Source organism: Labrus bergylta, chromosome 5 (assembly GCF_963930695.1).
Source record: "Labrus bergylta chromosome 5, fLabBer1.1, whole genome shotgun sequence".
NCBI lineage: Eukaryota > Metazoa > Chordata > Actinopteri > Labriformes > Labridae > Labrus > Labrus bergylta.
In genome coordinates, this window is record NC_089199.1 from 10,698,050 (window position 1) to 10,712,237 (window position 14,188).

Genomic DNA, 14,188 nt, shown 5'->3' on the forward strand with positions numbered 1-14,188 from the left:
GGTAGTGTTGGTGCTCTCACTGTTTGCCTATGGACATAGAGTCTGTTTTCTGCCAGGAATTTCCAAGGTCCCCTCTGGAAGAAATCTCGGAATCTGTAGAGGAAATGGCCTCGTGTTGAAGTAAATATGACTGTAAATGTTTTTATTACTATATTTCTACTGCTATATTGTATATTTTGGAGAAACTGTAACAATCGAATTTCCCTCTCAAATTAATAAAGTATTTCTGATTCTGATTCTGAAATCAAGGCCCTTAGTGGGAGTGGCCTGCGGTGCTGTGCATTCTGGGATTTGGTGTCTTTCATCCACATGAGCCAAAAACACACTTTCTGCCTTTTCTCGGCTAAGAAGGCACCAACTTTATTTCACATTTCTACTACATGTATGACCCAATGTCAATACAGATTCATGTTTCAACGGGTGAAGTATCCCTTTAATCTACTCAGCCCTACTCTTGTCAGATCATCCGGCTGCATTGGTTCAATGATTGGTTGGAGTACAATAAGATCCCTTCCTGTCTGAAGCTGATATCATGAAGGGAACATCTGAGTGAATAATGAAGTCGTATTACCAAAATAACATTTCAGCATGAATATCAGGCTACCTGGGTTTATATTGGACTCACAGATGGTACCTTTTAACATATCCTCTTGTATGTGCACTGATTTTTTCACCTGGACAATGAGGCAGAGAAAGGAGTGTGGTACGCCGATGTATTCTGCATGCTATAAATAGAGCAGAGTTTTTGGAATCAGCCTTTAACACTGAATCTGCCCTGTTAAATTCATGTAAGCTGCCTCCGACTGCTGCTACTGTCTGCTTAAAAATATAAATCTCACCACTGTTCGAGGTAAACAAGGTGTGATTCAATTCTCACAAATATCTTTGTGATTGATTTATTTTTATTTTTAATTTCTCCTTGCTTGTTTTTTTTTTATGTAATTAATAATATTCATAATTAAGGTAGCCTGCTCTCCCTGAAGAACGGTTGCCTCCTGTGAAGCGTGCAGCTAATTTATCTGCCAGCGCTGTGGCATACAAGCAGCGTTTCCTTTTTGGTAATGAAAGGAAAAGAAAGCTGCAGGACTAATTAGCAGAAGCTGGAGAAGGATCTTTTAAAAAAAGTATACAGCAACCTGAGACTGCTGATAGGGTCAGAGGTCTGTAGCTTGACGGAGTAGAGCCCACTGCTGCATATCCACTTAGAGCGACTGGGAGCTCAGCAAAGCTGCCTTACAGCCAGACTGTGGGTCAATCATATCTGATAGGGGATTTCAGAAAAAGAGTAGACTGGCTCAGATGAATGTCATTTTGATGAAATCTGCATGGCAAGAAATTATCTTGGAACACATCTGACTGTTTTAATTTCATATCATCTTTGTTTCAAACTTTGGCAATAGTTTAACCTGCGTCACCCCTGTTTTAGCCTAACACAGTAAATGTCCTCCCTCTGCCCTTCACAATCCCTGCTCTTTTTTGAATGAATGCGGCAGCCATGTGTCTTTCCTTCCTTGCATTAAACGCTGCCTATTGATAAAGATGTCAGCATGGCAGAGGATATGTTGTAAAGGGTTTTTATGTCCTCTGACTTGTCAGTGAAGCAGGATAACTGTCTGTAATCCCAGAGAGATATTTGATCGTCCTGCTGCTGCGTCCTCAGTGGGGTCAGCGGTCTGTGAGAGGGGGGACAGTGACACAGCTGTGGCAGCCGAGTGGAACCAGTGATGGATGACATGCCAGAGCGGGCTGCACTGCTTGCCTAGGCGCCTATGTTGACAGGCGCAGCTCTCGCATCTCACATTCAGCATCAGTAGGGCTAATCGCAGGTCATGCCGGCCACAGATGTGACACGTGAATATCACTCCTGTAATTGCTCATTTGTCAACGTCAAATTCTCTAAGAGCAGCCACATTATTGAATGAAATTTGCTGTAAAGCACAAATATACACACGCACACACACAAAATAAGGAAATTCAATCTCAAAGTAGGGCAGCGTAAGCATTTCACACTTTACACTTCGTTGTCACATGCAGTACCATGAGCAGTTTTCACAGGCTACATTATTGATATTTAAAGATGAAACAATTGATTGATGTTTTTAAATTGACAGTAGATCACAGTAGTACTTTAATTAGAAAAATTAAAATAAAAAAAACCCTCACCTGATTGTCCCCTGTCTGTTCTAAGACTTTCAAGTTGAGTTGTCACAATACAAGAATTTTAAACAGATAAGATACTAAAATAATCTAAGGATGTTGAAACCTGTTACAATACCCGAAAAAACAAAAATACAAGTCCTACACACCCAATATTGGGTGTCAGATAGTGTGCAGGTACCGAAACATTTCCAATGAATGTGTGCAATCTAGACAGTGCCCTTTTTTCTTTTACTTACAGCAGCTTTGTGTTAAAGGTTAACTTATAATCTTTAGTGTTTTAAAGCTTTAGTACTTGTCAATATTATTGATCAAAAAAATGATAAATGGTAAAGCACAGAGGAATCAATTATCCTATTATTATTATTATTATTATTATTATTATTATTATCCTGTTTTGGTTCATTTTGCTGCTGTGTTCTTGGGCAAATCTTTTGTTTTTATGTTATCTACATAGAAGCATCTGACTTATAATTTACAAATTACAGACGACATAGTCAGAAAATCAGCAGCTAAATATCTAGAAAATGTTCTTGGCAGGTGATGTAAACCTTGACGGAGTTTAAAGAAGGATAAATAATGGCTTTATATTCGTAGAGGGAATGCATCATGGCAACAGGATGCTGAAGTGACTTTGCATCAACTGGACATGTTTGCTGGTGATAATGAGAAAGTGTTAGGTTCACAGCTCAATTTCACTTCCTCCAAATAGCCTTGAAAATCTGTTATTGTAGGTTTAATTGGTGGAATAGTATTTTAGCAAAACAGAATTTAACCACGAGCCTCTTATAAACTGTATTCATAGAGATAAATATGATGACTGGTGTAAATGATATTCATTATTTTTCATTTGTTTTCTGGTATCCATTCAGTGGTAAAAGCTACATTCAGTTTCACTAGAAACATGTTGGCTCCTTTCCAGTAGTATGTAAATTGCTTTGTGTGTGTGTGTATGTTCATGTGTGTGCTCGTAGTGATTATAATCCAAGCCTTGGCTGTAAGCCCTTCAGCCTGTGCTCCAGCAGCCACAAGGCCACAGCCTTTCCCCACCAGTTAATTGCATCTGAATTAGTCCATTAATGTGGCCGTGTAGAGGGATGAAGGGGTGCACGGAGGTGTCTGGCCTATTTTGACCAATGCCAATGTATTATTAATGGGTCAGCAAGTCTGGCAGCTCTGCATTAACTTGGCTAATGGACTGTAGGGTGAGTCTGTGATTCCTTTCAGAAGAAAATCAAATCTAATACATATTACAAAAAAAGAAGCTTCCCTTAGGCTTTCTCTGGGGTTTGTTAGTGTGAGTATAGCAGTGATTTAACGTGAGCAGCTGCTTCATGCCATTCCTTTGTGGATTTACTCCCTGCTGATAGGTTACTGCTGGGAGTCCAAGGTTACACTGAGTCATCACCCTGTGACTGTCATGGACTTGTACAGTGATGTTCTTTGCAAATGGAAAGCTAGGTATCTGATCAGATTAATGGGGATGATGGTATTTTTTTCTGCTTGTGTAGTAGTCAGTTGCATTGGGGATGAATGTAGAAAAGGAAAGAATTGACATAACTGATTATAAGTTCAAACCCTTTAAAAAGCTGATGGTCACCTTTTGCTACTGAACATCTAACATTCAGGGGACTAGTATTTGAAGCAGAGGGAGATGATATCCTCCAGGACATGAATGGTGCTCATGCTAAAATTCTTAGCACTGTCCATCAACCTCTGATGGCATACATTTGATTTGCTGTTCAAACTTTTGTCTAAACATTTTTTAAAAGGCGATATAATGCAGCTTAACACAGCAGACCTTAACTGTGACACATCAGGACAGAACTAAAACATTATTAGTATGACCATAAAACTTGGTGGCCACAGAGCAGGGGTCGGAATGCATATAATATTGATTGGTGGCAGAATAACTTCTTGTTGCCACAACCAAAACTGAAATATCTTAGGTAATTTCTGCCTATACATTTACTTAGTTGATTATTTCAACTATTTATTTATTATTCATTATATTAGCTGGTTACTATCAAATAAAAATGTATCACCTGCGATTTAGATACTTAATTAACCAGTTTCACTCAATTTGCTCAATCTTGGTCTTTTTTTTACATTTAATCAAACAAACAAATAATTAATTAATTAAATAAGAAACTAGTCAACAGATTTATTGACAGTGAACATGATTTGTTTGCAACCTTAATTCATTTCAAATACCACATTTGTTTCCAATGTAGAACCATTTTCAACTTACATTTTTATATATTTTGTAATCCGCCTGCACTGAAAGCGAGGTGTTCTATAGCTTTATTTACGGCTTGCTTCTCAGCAGACAAAACAAAAAGATATGCAAAAACTGAAGGTTAAGGAGTGCATGTGATTGTTGTATTCATTTGCAGTCTTATGGCAACTTGCATATTGAGCAGCAGCATAAGCCCTATAATGTTTGTGTCAACGTGCAGACAAATAAAAGGTCAAAATGTCTCAGTATTTTTTTTGCTCAATATAGCATTTTCAGGAGGACTTGTCTTGTTTTGCATTTTGTCCTCTAAATATCAAGTCATACATTTTACATCTGAATACAAAAAATATATTATTGCTATTTAAGCCTTTTAAAGAAGATAATCTACATTGAAGCAGTACACAAAAAGCTTTCAGAGCTGTTACTTAATTTGTCTAACTCTTAAGTGGACAGTTGGCACTACCCCGTCACCATTAGTAGCTGCAGTCAGTTCTTCATTGTTAGTGGGCACTGTAGTCAGCAGGCTGCTGTGAGCCATTGTCAGAGGATAGCATCAGAGGCTCCTCTTCTGGCTGATAATTAAGTGGCATACTGACAAACGGCTTTCATCAGATCCCTCATGTGGAACTGAGAGCATGCGAAGGCTTTCAGGGAGGATAAACCGGAGGACGTCACTTTGCCTCCAATCTTTCATGGCCTTGTGCTGCCTCTGCAGTGGAGGAGGAAGGGAGAGAGAAAGAGCTCTGTGTAGCACAGGAAGAAAGTGCAACAACCACACTCAGTTTTCAGCGCTGTGCAAGGAGGCTCTTCTGCTGATATTGTCAGTCTATACAGCACCAGTTTCCTGGTCTGTCTCGGGTGGCCGAGCACACAATATGTGCTCTGTGTTATTTTTCCACATTTGAGAGTCTGTCAATTATTTTTGTTTCCTTAAGGCAGATATGGCTTATGATGACCGCTCGGTACATGTGAGTAGATAGACCGATTGACTTAAGCCCAAGCTTTGATGCTACAATGACCACCTTAACATTTCCAATGACTTCATCCTCCCTGCATCCATCCATCTTTTATAAAATCAATATGAATACCTATATGAATATTTAATTGTGTGTTTTTGCAAATTGTAGCAGAAAATCATTTTATCAGATTATGTGAATTGCAGATTGTTTCGGTATTCTCAAATTAAGAGTGCACTCACACTAGACAATCCTTACCGTGTCCAATCACGTTGATTCCCATAGTCCAGTTTTTTTTTTGTTTTTTTTTACTAGTGTGCACAGTGCACTTCCTTGGTCCTGGCACGGTTGGATCAGGTGGGCTTCTTCACGGTACTGTTGCTCGTGCAGGAGCACAAGCATGACTACGCAACATGGACATCATGTATAACCCAATCAATGCGACAGTTCCCCTGGACAATCATTTTAAACTATAGCACCAAAGGGTTTACGTTGGTGCGATGCAGAGGTCGAGGGGGGAACTTTCTCCTCAAAATTACAGAAAAATGTCTTTAGTAATTGTTTAGTAAAGGGCTGATATATTTTAAACTGTTAATATTACAATTTGAATCACTTTACAAGAGCAAAAGTTTTGATGGATGGAAGAGTAACCTCTATAGAAAGTACTATTGGGACCACTCAGATAATCCTGGCGTAAACGCTCGTCTGATTCTTGATTTCTTTCAGTGAATGTTGCACTTTTATTTTTCTTACTAGATTTTAGTTTGCCGTGTCTTAACCTTTTTGTTCCAGTGTTATCTGCTGTGTTGTATTGACCGGTTTAGTGTTCAACAGCATTATCTTTCACTCTATCGCTGCCAATTTTCAACAAGGCCTGTGCTCCATCATCATTTCTCCTGAATTCTTCTTGGTTCATTGCCAGTGATAACCCTTTCAAAGGTCGCAGATGTTCTGAAATAATCCACTTAATGTAATAATGCTTCAGTTCTGCATGCTGCAGTATAACACCACCAGAGGTTGTACAAAGCGCTTTGACTGTGTGCAGTTTGGCTCTGAGCGAGGGGGTGAGACAGAGTGGGAGAGACACAAATATCGGCAAAAGAGGAAGAGAGACAAAGACAGATAGTTCTCTGAAGGACTGTGCTCAAACAGGCCTCATAAGAGTGGCTCAGGGCTTCTGTTGTAGTGTGACCCGCCATTCAGTGTTGCATTAAGTGATTTTTTCCCCCATAGCTTTTCAAATCTGCAGTGACTGCCTCCCAATTTATAAGGGGAATGCTCGAATTTCAAACGTAGCATTCAAGCCCGGGCTGTAACCTCAAGTGCACCTCGAAAATAATGCAGAAGTTTTTTTTTTTCTTTCTGTGAATTTCTGCAGGTCCATTCCAAGGTTGGCCTTGCAGCAACAAAGCAGGCAGGGGAGGGAATATGGGTGCATGCGTCTGAGCGAGATTGAGTTCAGAACATTTATATTGGAGCTTTTGGTCTCTAACCCCAGTGCTGCTGTTGAAAAGAGAACATCCTTGGTGCAGCATTCATAAACTTCTTATATGCCACTAGAGGACTGCAGGGTTTTGTTTGGGCTCGATGCATTGTCTGAGCTCCATAGGATGCAGTATCCTTGGTTTACCCTTAGCAAAATTACTTGGCAGATATAAAGTTGGCTTTCTTTGCTTACTTGGTGTTCTGGATGATTCTACATTATCAGAATGGGCAGCAAAGCTCAACTCCTGCCTTTACTATATGTTTGCTGACTTCCATGGTTAATATGTATCTGACAGTGGTTAATATGTAGATGGCTTCATCTAAAAGGGCTTACCGCTGTTATCAGCGTAGTGTTGCCTTAGACATCTGTATTTATCTAAAATTAATGCTTTTTTTTCACTGATGACGCACGTTTTGTACCTGCCGCCTCCCGTTTGTCTGTCCTCTTTACCTTTCCTGCAGTTTGAATGTATAGAGCTGGCATCTGGAAACGCTACACCTGTGGAGGCGGATGTAAACCACATGACCTCAGTTGTCATCTCAATTGGCTCCCCTGTTGGGGCCGGGGAACTTTGATAGCTTTTATTCTCCTTTTTCTCTCCTCCTTGCTTTAATATTCATTAATTGCCCTCTGTAGCTTTTGAAAAATCCTGAAGAAAATAATTCCAAGAATCTGATTATTGCCATCATTGTGCTCACTTTTCCTGATAACATGTTCCTTTTGAGTCCACACATGTAATCGCTTATTAAGCTAATTTCTTTCTTGCAAGTATTGCCCTCATTATATTAGCCTGCTTGTGAAAAATGGGTTTAATTTAGCCAAATGTTCATTGTTGAAGGAGGGGGAGAAAATACAATTTCCCTATAGTGTCATCTCCTTCTGCAGAAGTGCCTGTTGAGTTTTAATTACTATAATACCTCAGAGTGCTACACAAGATGACCTGAGTCTAGATAGCAAAAGTTAGCAATCATTTAGATTTTCCTGGATTGCTTATTTCTTTTGGTCTGTGTGTTATAGACGTAGACGTATAGCCCTCCTAGCACGGAGTAACAGGTTATTATATTTATGACAGATTTCTCCTTCACATGTATTTTTCTGCGGCAGGCAAGCAAACATGTTTTATTAAAACTACATACAAGTGAATAAAGATCAGAGACTTACGGGTTTAAACCTAGCATGCCAACACATTACTACTAGATGCCAAGGGAGCAGATCAAATGCCTTTGAAGATAGTTAAAAAAAAAAATCCAGTTGAAAATCGTTACAGCTGACTTCATTGGTATTGGAGTGTGCTCTTTCGCTCTCTTGGTAGCTTTGCTATGCGGCGAGTGTGTTAGCAGACTTCTTGAGTCTGACAGTATAGTGTTGGTGGGGGAGGGGTCAGTGTAGTCAGTAGGGCTTTAGAAGTGCTAAATAGAATTAAATAAATCTTTTAATAGAGGCTTAATGTATTTTTTTCATACTACTTTAGTGTCACTATAGTGGAGCTTTTAAAGGGAAGATTTTGTCATGATCTGAATTGTAAAACAGGAGGTTACATTTGTTTCAAATGATCAAAATAGTAAATGCAAAGCAGACTCATTCAGCGATGGCACTCTTTTGTCATCACTCAGCAGGTTTTCAGCCGGTCACTCAAAAGAGACTCGCTCTGATGAGGGCCTTAAGGTCACACCGCCCCTCTCACACCTTACAGGATTAAATCTTCTAGTGATTGCACCTGAACGAACTTACCTTTCTCTACCTGTGCATGTGTGTCCAAATTTTTTTTTTTTTAAGACTGCTGAGCGAATGCTGTGGCATCCCACATGCCTTCCCACACCCACTACAAATAGACAGCGAAGGTGCTACATTCCGTGGCCTCGGTGCAGATCCCCGAGGCTGAGGAGTATGTTCTGTGTTGGTGGGCATGTCACAGGGTCCATAGAAATAACAAAGGCCTAAAAATACAGTAATCTACCTGTGTGTGTGTGTGTGTGTCTGTGTGTGTGTGTCTGTGTGTCTGTGTGTCTGTGTGTAGCTGTATCTCTACTGAATCACCTCCCCATTCCTTTATTCTGGGTTTGCTTGATGCACTCAGTTCATACTGCTCCTTACTTCAACCTTTTCTTTTTGTCTTTCCCCTATTTCTTTTGTGTTTGGTTCTTCTTTCTCTGCTGTCTTGTCAATGAAAATGTCAATTGTGGAGGTATTTAGAACTTTTGCATTACAGGTTTCAAATAAGAGTCATGAGTTTCATAATCCTAGGATCTGTCACAAGTTAAATACTAGAAGTAAGATATTTTTTAACACTTGTTTTAACACTTAAAGAAATTGAGTGAATGAATATATCTATCTATCTATCGTGTGTGTTGATTTATCAATTCATTTTTTCCACCTCTGATGTCTCCTTTTTTTATAAATTGGTTAATAAGTCTGATAAAGAAAATTCCAATATTTCAACACTACATCCGAGAGGTGGAAACTGCAGCACTCCTCCAGCGTGGAGCAGGAAATGCTCTGTAATTTGATAAGTTATTACTCCATTGTATGATAAATTCATTTTTACACAGTGATTTCAGTCGTCTATACACGAAAAAACCCACTATTTTTTTTTTTTAGCAAAAATCCCATCAAATGATAAAAACTATCCAGGATCATCAAAACGTAACCAGCCTACAGGTCTTTCTGCCCTTTTGGATTCTTAAGCTTGCTTTACTCGGCCAGCCACTGAACTGTTTTTTCTCTCCCTCCCTCTTACCATTCTGTCATCCAGTTGAGCTCATTTCTGTATTTCTGAACAGTTCTGAAGCCTCTTTCTCAGTGGTGGCTTAATTCTTTCATATAACTCCATCAGTTGGACGTGCTGCCCAGTCAGTTATGAGTTGAAGTCCTATCCTCTTGGTGTTGTACTTGCATGAATGTTTGCTTTAGTTTGTCTTTATTTGCTACTCTGTAGAGACACATATAGAGTTATAATATTTTTTGTCATTGTCATTTGTCATTTGCTTCTACTAAGTACTTAATATGGACAGGGTCTGTGAATGGTCACTTTCAGCTAAGCTAACCTGCTTTGCTCTGAGCTTTAAATTTGGATTCCTTTTGCTTTTATACCAAACTCTCCTTTCTATTGGAAAACTTAAATTGAACTGGGAATAATTTCCATTTGGAGTATTTGTCTTTCTGAGCAGCACCTGTTGCAGGAGTCATTGTGTTAATGAATCACTGTTTCCTGCTTATTTACCACACACAGCAATGCTAGGGAGAAGACTTTGATCACAAAGACAATTCCAGCCAGATTTAAGTTTGCCTCCATTTAGAAATAGAGCTTATCACTTTAGGAGTACCTCTAGGTTGTTTTAAGTGTTTTTCAAGTCAACTCACACAGTTGACTAGTGCCTGAAGTTGCTTTGTGTTGGTTGTGGGCCATGTGTGTGTTAGCTTGTTAGAGCCCCCGCACACTTTAAGTCCAGAGGCGTAAAGTTTCGGAATATCTTGTGAATGTGGGAAGGCCAGGAACCTGCGAGGGCATTGATTTATCCACATTGGACTACAGTGTGACTCTTCCTCTCCTTCGGATGCTGGTGTTCGTCCCCATGTCATAACAGGTACGCATGCATACATGTGTCTGTCCCAGCGTGCCGAGCTTGCTCCCTTGGGTTCCTGACCGAGTGCACAGGGAGCCTCCTCCTCCCCAGCTGTGAGGAGCAGGGCTCTGACATGGCCTGTCCCTTTAGCTCACTCTGAACGTTTGACACGCCGAGCGCAGAGGTCAGCCTGACCTACTTTCCCCTAGCGGCCCTTCTGCTGAGCCGCAGCGCTCCTCAGCAGGGGGGGCAGCAAGGGCGGAGCTGCTTACGCCTCCACTGCTGTCCTGGTGTGTTAAATCACCGCCATTTGTTAGGAGACACGTTCCAGTGTGTGTGCGTGGTTTTTTAAGGTGTGTAGGAGGCATCCCACGTACATACACACATGAACACGCACTCAGGCCTGTGCTGAGGTTGGATATGAAGTGCTCTGTGGGGGTTGCAGGTAGATGCTGGGCAGCACTTGGGCAGGACCCCTGCAGTGAGCTCTGTCTGACTCACTTTGTGTACCACCCCTCACACCCTCTGACCTCTTCCACCTACTTCAATTCCCTCTGCACTGTACTGCACTTAGATCAACTTAGCCTGCTGGCTTAAAGCTAATACTTTGTTCCAAAACCGATTTTGATGGTATATCTAAGGAGGCTCTTCTTAATTGCTGACATATTGGTTATAATTAATAATAGCAGTAATCAGGCTTAATGTTTCCATTGCTCTCCCTCCTTCTCTGCAAATACAACAAGATTTATCAAATACAGCCACTGACGCTGCTGCCATCATACTTTTTCTTCCCCCTTTTGTTCTGGTTCATTTCTTCGCCTACAAATGACCCACAGCTTGTTAACTTCACATCACAGATGTGTCTAAAGCAGCAGAGAGAGTTTATCTGACATAATATGGGACATGGTGGGCACAGGGCCTGTCAGCAGGAGAGGAGATCAGGCAGAGTTCATTAAATAGTAAACTTCTAATGTAGCGGGGGGGGCCTTGGCTGCTTCACTGTATCAATGATTTAGGCCCTGCAGAAGGTTCTTAATGGATAGAGCCACCTCTCTGTGACACACACACACACACACACACACACACACACACACACACACACACACACACACACACACACACACACTCCTCTGACTGTGGAGGAAAAAGCCATAAAGTGTTTAAGTGTGTGTGGCATTGTATAGCTTGCATCACACACACCCACACGCTCAGTTGTCCCTGTTGAACAAGTCTCTGGGTTTTTAAGTAGCAAAGGCTGGCTAAACTGAGAGCCCTGTATCTGTTTGTCGCCATCCACTATGCATGATCACATTCTACGTTCACAGTGTTTTATTCATATTGTAGAACTGTGACAAGGAGAGAGATAGCATGGCTGAAAGGACACAACCTGCACAATGGTGCTGTTACTGTAGCATGTGTAAAGAAAGCCTGGCCAAGTTCAGGATAAGAAAGAGGATCTATAAATGATCATTATGTGTACTACATCCACAAGCCCCTTAATCCCACAACCACCAGCTCACTATCATTCCTCCATTCTTTTCTGCAGGTGTTACTAAGTTAAGAAACATCTCTCAAGTCTTTGCGACTTAAGGATCTGATTCTACAGATTCGACTTTTCTACATTGTGGCTCGATTGCCTTCAGACCACAGTGACTTCTGATTGCAGTGCTAGCCGAAGTCTCTTCATATCTAGTTTGGAAAATCTGATAGATTATATATATTGTAGATTCAAACCATTGCATAAATATATTCTGGTAAGAGAGGCTGTAATGGTTCAGTGTTTTATATGACAACTATTTATTATTATTAATAATAATAATAATAATGATAATAATAATTTATACTTTGTTAACCCTGCAAGGGGAAATTCGGTTTTACACTCTGTTTAATGAACATGCTACACACACAGTCTGAAATACACACACATGCACCAACAGGATCCTATGTACATGCATTAATGGAGAGGGGTCAGAGTGAGGGGGCTGCCCACAGGGAGCGCTCCAGAGCAGTTTTGGGGTTAGGTGCCTTTTGCTCAAGGGCACCTCGGCAGTGCTCAGGAAGTGGACTGGCACCTCTCCAGCTACCAGACCAATTTCCGGACTTGGTCCGTGCCGGGACTTGAACTGGTGATCATCCGGTTCTACTGCCTAACATTAAGATTTACTGATTTGGTGTTTTATTTCATTTTTAATGAAATATATTTTTCACATTATTAGACATTCAAAGATGTCACCCTGAATTTTTACTATTAGGTTATTATTCAATCCAAAAAAGTAGCTTTTTTTTTATTTCAAGTTCATTCTATTCAGGCTTTTTAAAATCTTTTTGCAAAGATGCAGAAAAACCTGCTGGTATGTGACTTGTAAGTCCGTGGCTTCAATTACCTTGTCTATTGTGTTTTACACTGTTGTCTTTTTCTGTAAGGAGTCAATTTCCTCCATTCAGTTATACAGAGGATACTCCACCCTAAATCTTTTGAGCATTGAACAATAAACCCTGCAGTCTTTAAGGGCAGAAACTAAATGCTATTTTGATAATGATTATCATGCATTTGTTTCATTTATTTTGGATGAAATTGTGACAGAACCTAATTATTCCAGCACATCTTTCTGTACAATCAAATGCATTGCCCACACTTTAAACACTTACTTTTGAGTTATCCAGATTCAGAATAGGCCATATTGTGAGTTGGACAAAACTGCTTTAGCTGTATATTTGAGCAGACAGATATACAGCAGAGAGAGGTGGATGAGTCTTTTTTCTAAAGTTCTACTGTACAAGACATATGACCTACACCCTGAAAACTTTGGGATGTTGTCCAAAACAATCATTTATTCAGACTTATATGCCCAGGAAATTTATATTCAATTTGATTGACCTTGAAATGAGAGGAGGGAGATGTCAACATTTTTGAATGGCGAATCTCTTAAAGAAACAAAAAAATATATTTTCACAAAGTATAGCTGCTTAAGAAATTATTAGAAATTAGATATAAGGAAATGTGAGTTTGCACTATGGCCGACATTGAGTCCAGGGAAGAGTATAGCCTTAACTGAGGTCAGTGACTGTATGCACAAGCGTTAGAGTGTCGTGTTTGGTAACATCACTGCACCACATTCTTGAACATCAACTGCAATAGGGAGCCAATGTCGTGAATAAGTTTCAGGGGATCCATTGTAACATAGATTCTTAGTGAAGGAGCAAACTGCAGCCTGTTTAGAACTGCTTTTCAAGCCTACGGGGATGCTCAATGTTTGATACTCAAAAGATAGATTTTGGGTTGGGTTTCACTTTCAGAAAATATTCCCTTCTGGCTTTAGAAGGGAATTATTTTGACTATGGCACCAGTTTCCCCCTCTATATTTTCTGCTGGAGAACAGTGTTCGACTTCATCTAGATTGCATTGGCATTTCAGAGTGATTTAACTGTCGAGATTGACAGCATTACAACGAGGCTGTCATTATCATCCCTCCTGTGGCATAATTGCCTATACTGTTGAACAAGCAGCTCCCATCTTTTGCACTTGGAGGCCTCTCTCTCTCTCCCTGTCTCTCTCTCTCTCTCTCTCTGTCTGTCAGTATCTCTCTGTCTCTGTCTCTGTCTCTCTCTCTCTCTCTCTCTCTCTCTCTCTCTCTCTCTCTCTCCCTCCTCTGTGCCTCTACTCATCTCCTGCATCCGTTAAACTCATCAGAGGATCCTACAGCTTTTCAGTGTGGCCATCTGTCAATACCACTCCATAAAGTGGAGTGGGGAAGCGTGTGCATCCATTGGCTCTTGTAAGCCCCTC

General features: G+C 40.4%; 1 protein-coding gene across 1 annotated transcript in view; it reads left to right on the plus strand.

Moving 5' to 3' along the window:
* The window catches only part of foxj3 (forkhead box J3), a 78,227-nt gene that overhangs the window by 41,775 nt on the left and 22,264 nt on the right, over window positions 1-14,188 (plus strand). The window lies entirely within an intron of this gene.